Genomic DNA, 6,106 nt, shown 5'->3' on the forward strand with positions numbered 1-6,106 from the left:
TATCAGGTTACTATTTTTTTTCTTTTGTCATTTAAAGGTATCTTGTGGGGCAAATAGAGGTTCTGTAAGTAGCCTGTTATTCCTCAAACCTTTACCCATTAGTTTGCATCCATTGATAATCCTTGCCTGAATATGATGGCTGCCAAATGGCGATTTCCTAATTCTAGCATTCCTTTATGTCTATTAGTTGTCTTTTGCTATAAAGAAGAGAACTTTCTTCTCTCCTCTTCTTATTTATTTATATCATTTTGGACTTCTAGATTCTTTATTCAATGAGTTAATATTTCTTTACTATTCTTATTTTGATCTCAGATTGTCCCAGGTTGGGCCAATGGGAGCCCCTTCAAACTGATTCCTGTGCCCTTTTGACATGACCCTGTCATTCATTGAGCATTTTCTTTACATTTTGGCACAGTAGGATATTCTAGTTTCTTCTCAACTCGCACCAGCCATGTCTCTTAGGTTCCTAGTTCCTTTTGGTGAAGAATGCAAGGCCTTTGTGCTAGGAGTGCTCATTTGCCACTGGGGTGTCACTGCTTCTAGTCCCTCTCAGCTGACAGAGTGAAGAACTAGATATATACCTGTGTATGAGGGAATCCACATCCCAACACATGTTATCTGTGTTTCCTAAAAGCCATCAATTCACACTAACGCCACCAATTCTAGAAGATCACCACAGGATTCGCTCTGTGCTCTCCTATATGTGCAACTCCCACATTGATGAGCTTTCTGGTTCCTGTTATCCACAGTATTTTTACTTATTTGCTTAATCTTATATCAACAAAGTGGTTTTAGAATTCTAACCTATACCTCTGCTAAAAAGAGACCTAATTAGAGTTCAGAATTTGCTTATTTTTATATTTAGCTTGAGGATATATAGTTTAGATATTGTATTTAAAAATTACGTGGGTTAATTTTTCAGTGTGGTCACATGACTCATTTATTAGATTGTGCAGTTCATTTGATTCTGTTTTGAATTTCATTTTATTGACTTCTTATTGATTTGTTTTGTTCTTGTATTGTTTTGGGGTATATGAGATGTTAACGTGGTTCTAAATATCAGAACTGTCAAAGATTCTAAGTATCACACCCTTTCATTATCTGCCCCAAGTCATTTCTTCTCTCTTTTTCCACCTCATTCCTACCCACCTCCTCCAGGTAAGCAACCTAATTAGTCTGTCATTTAGCTTCACTGTATTTATTGTACACAAATGGATAGATATTTTCTTATTTCCCCTTCTCACACAAAAGGCAACATATTATATAATCTTTTGCACTTTGCTTATTTTCCACATAAGCATGAACTTTTGACATAAAGATACTAACTTTCTTTGTTATACTTGCTTCAAGTATTTTTCCAGCAAAGCTGCTTTTCTTTCAACTACACTACTACAAAATATTGCTTACAGAAAAGCACACAGTCTGTTAGAGTACAGCTCATTGTACCTGTGTAACTCAATATGCAAGTGAAGAAATTGAACATTGCCAATACCCCAGAAACTACTTTATGTTTCCTTCTATTTACAGTGCTTGTCCTTCTGATAAGAGGTCATCCTTATCCTCAGTTTTATAGTAATCGCTTGTTTTCTTACATTTTTACCATGTAACAATGCATCCATAAATGAATATTTTGATTGCCTATTTTTTTTAAATTATTTTTTAATTTTAGTTGCTATACAATCTTATATTGACTATATTAGTTTCAGGTATGCAATATAATGATTCAACATTTTTATATCTTACAGTGTAATGTAAGATATACCCCATTAATTGTGGTGATCATCTTTCACTGTGTAAACTTACCACAATGTCGTTGATTATATTCCCTTTCCCTCTTCTCCCCCTCCTCCCTTCTGGTAATCATCCCTTGCATCCCTTGGTCCCTGTTTCCATGAGTCTGTTGTTTTTGTTTTGGTTTTAGATTGCAGATGTAAGTGAAATTTTGCAGTATTTGTCTTTCTATGCCTGACTTAACACCCTTGAGAACCATACATGCTGTCGCAAATAGCAAGATTTCATTCTTTTTCATTGCTGTGTAATATTCCATTTGTGTGTGTGTATCTCACCTTCTTTATCCATCTATTTTTTTATTTTTAATATAAATGGATTCAGTGTATATGTGTGTGTTTCACATATGCCTTCTTTTGTTCAATATTATGTTTGTGAGGTTCATCAAAGTTTCCTATTACTGTAGTTGATTTATATTTATTGCTGTGCAGTATTCCATTACATAAATATATTACAAGTTTTTAAAATCCATTCTAATGGGGGTGGACGTCTGGATTGTTTGTACCTTTTGGCTATTATGAAAACTTGCTTTTATGAATATTCTTATACATACTTTTTGGTATAAATTATAGACTTGAGTTGTGGGCCCCCTGACCCCAACAAGATTTTGTTGAAGTCCTAACTCCCATGCTTGAGAATGTGACCTTATTTGGAAATAGAGTCATTGTAGATGTATTTAGTTAAGATGAGGTTATGCTAGAGTAGGCTGGACCTTTAATCCATTATGACTGGGTGTCCTTATAAAATTAAGTCGAAGTGAAGAGACAAATGAAGAATGTCAAGTGAAAATGGAGCATTGGAGTGATGCATCTGCAAGCCTAGGGATGCAAAGACTGCCAGCAAATCACCGGAAGGAGCTAGGAAGATGCAAGGAAAGGTTCCCCTGTAAGTTTCAGGGACAGCGTGGCCCTGCTGACACCTTGATTTTGAACTTCTAGCCTTCAGAACTTTGAGACAATAAATGTCTGTTGTTTTAAGCCTCCAGTTTATGGTACTAGTATGGCAGTCCTAGGAAACTAGTAACAGTGTACATGTGCAAGTAATTGTGCCAGCTTATACTTTGACCAATAGTGTATGAGTTCGTGTGTGCCATTCTTTTCTTGACCCTTGATGTCAGTTAAAAGAAAAACCCAGTGATTCTGATGGGTGTACAGCGATATCTTGTTGAAGCCGAAATGTGTATTTCCTGGCGATGGATGATGTTAAGCATCCTTTTGCACATTTAACAGTTTTTTTCATCTGTCTTTGTCTTAGAGAGTCCTGAGAAGACTTCGTGTGTTTTGGATAGAACTCCCCAGTCAGTTACATGTATTGTGTGTAAATGGATGTTCTCCACTCTGGCTTGCCTCTTCACTGTATGAATGGTGGCCTGAAAATGAACAGTGCTTATTAATTTTGCCATATAGCTCACTTTATACCTATTGTTAATGCTTTTTATGTCTTGAGATTTCTTTTTATCGAGGTCATGAAGATGTTCTGTGTCATCTAAAAGCTTCATTATTTTACATTTCACATTTAATATAGTCTATATGGGCATTGACCTATCGATTTGGGGATAACTGACATTTTGGCACCAGCAAGTCTTCAGAACCACAAACATGCTATATTTTCCTAATTTATTTAAGTTTTCTCTAATTTCTCTCAGCAAAGTTTTGAGTTTTCAGAGTATTTTTGTAAAAAAAAAAAAAAAATAAGGTGCACGGAGCCACTTTAAAATGGAGTAGGAACTGACATGCCAGAGGAACAGTCTTGCAGGTCTTCCGCTGGGGCCTCTGGAATGTTAACACAAAACAACCTTTGGACCAGACCCACAGCAACATTGTGTTCTGCAGAGCCGTTTGCAAGGAAAACAAGAAACAGATGTGACTACTGGACTCATGACTACTGTGCTGAAAATTGAAAACATTGTTTAGAATTAGTGTCACTATGTTAGCTTATCTGCACCTATAGAAATTCTTCCCTTGTAATTAATTGTTCCCTTCCCTTTCTCATAAATACCTCTTGTCTTAGCCTCCTAACTGGAATGTTGTTTGGGTTTCTGGCTGAATCAGTGCATCCCAAATAGCTGTTCTTTAAAAAATATTTTTAAATTAATTTTATAGAGAGAAACATCAGTTTGTTGTTCTATTCATTTGTTGATTTGTGTGTGTGCCCTGACCAGTAATCAAACCCATATCCTTGGTGTAGCTATTGTTTAATTTCAAGTGCTTGTTGCCTTTCACTTTGGCCTTTTATTTTTAGGTTAATAGTATATACACATACTCATTCTGTTTGTTCATTCATAGCCAATGGACATTTGAGTTATTTCCACCTTTTGGCTACTGTGAATAATGCTACTGTGAACATTGATGTACAAATATTGGTTCAAATCCCTACTTTCAGTTCTTTTTGTGTGGGTACCCAGAAATGGTAATGCTATTTTTAAGTTTTTTGAGGGACCACCATATTGGTTTCGATGGCACCTTCATCATTTTACATTACAATCAGCAGTGCACAAGGGTTCTAGTTTGTCCACATCCTCATCAACACTTGTGATTTTTTTTTTTAAATAGCCATCATAATGGGTGTAAATTGGTATCTCATTGTGATTTTGATTTGCATTTACCTAATACAATTCTGATGCCATTTCCAATTTGTGTTTTTTCTACACCACCAAGCAATTTTTTGAGACACCTTGGTTTCCCAAAACGCAATTGTGACACCAGCTACCTGGAGATAGCATCAGATCCCACAGTGGTAGGGGCTCAGTCTACAAGACTGCCCCTACCTCAGAGGCAAATCGCAAATCCAGGTTTGTCATCCTGGGCTTTGAGTGTCATAAGTCAGGAGATTCCTATGACCTCTTTCCAGTTCAATTAATTTGCTAGAGCAGCTCACAGAACTCTGAGAAACATTTTACTTACTAGATTACTGGTTTATTTTTAAAGGTAATAACGGGAACAGCCAGATGGGCAAGGTGCATAGGGCAAGGTAAGTGGGAAGGGGTGCAGAACTCCAGTGACTCTGTGTGCACCATGCCCCAATCTCCAGGTGTTCTTGTGTTCAACCTGGAAGCTCTGAATCCTTTTCTTTTGGATTTTTATGGTTCATAATGAAGACAGGACTAATTAAATCATTGACCATTGGTGATGATATCTTCAGCCCTTTCCCCTCCATGAGGGTGGCACTGAAAGTTCCAACCCTCCAAATCATGTGCTTGGTTCCTGCCATTACCAGCCCCCATCCATAAGTGACCTGGCCCCATCATTAACATCACAAAAGATGCTTTTATGACTCTCCTTAGGATATTCTGAGGGTTTTTTAAAAAGCTCTGTACCAGGAAAGGGATGAAGATCAAATAAATATTTACTCTCAATATTACATCACAGTATCGAACTTAATTGTTAGGTAGGATAGGTAGTAAACTAAGGCAGGGAGGAAAAGGAGACATGTCTCACCCACTAAGCAGTCCTGAGCCTGGTCCAGTAATATTGGCGGGTGTCCCAATATCCCAAGAAAAACCATGCTCACACGGGAGGACGACAGTCCTTGAAATTCTATGTATTGTTTCCACTGTCTGGGAAAGAAAACCTTGAAACTGTGTGTCCCAAGGCCTAGAAGGGGTAAGGGTAGGAGGTCGACAGTGCCCAAAGAAGCTCACTAAACGGCTTTGGTTAATTGCCTGCCTATGGTCACTATCTGATGAGGGAGTCACTAATTCCTATAGAAAGAGCCCATAAATAACCAGGTAACTGCCCCAACTTTAATTGCCTCCTGTCACATATCTGTTTTACAAGGGGAACAAATACGGTCTGGAGCAAGATATAGATTTAGGATAACAGACCCCCACGCACACTTAAGTTTGGGTAGTTACCCCACCCCCCAGTCCCGTTCTTTTCCATGAGACTGTATCACTAATAAAACCTGCTTACATGCTAATAGACTTGCTGAGCTGTTAACTTCACTGCATCGGCAAGAACCAGGGTTCTGTAACATCATAACGTGATTTTTTTTATTTTTTAAAGATTTTTATATTAATTTTTAGAGGGGAAAGGAAGGAGAAAGAGGGAGAGAAACACCAGTGTGAAAAACCTTGGTCAGCTGCCTCACATGCATCCCAACTAGGGACCAAACCAGCAACCCAGGCATGTGGCCTGACCAGGAATCAAACTGGCGATGCTATGCTTTGCAAGACCAGATGATGCCTAACTTACTGAGCCACACCCATGAGGGCTGTATATCTTTTTTTTAACAAAATACTTATTAAAAATAATCATGAAATGGTAGGGAAGATTTGTGTATCTGGAGAAATATTCCAAGTTCTTGGCACAGTTTTAAA

The sequence above is a fragment of the Pteronotus mesoamericanus genome, unplaced genomic scaffold (genome assembly GCF_021234165.1).
Source record: "Pteronotus mesoamericanus isolate MK-2021 breed Mesoamerican mustached bat unplaced genomic scaffold, CSHL_Meso_final contig_182, whole genome shotgun sequence".
Taxonomy (NCBI): Eukaryota; Metazoa; Chordata; class Mammalia; order Chiroptera; family Mormoopidae; genus Pteronotus; species Pteronotus mesoamericanus.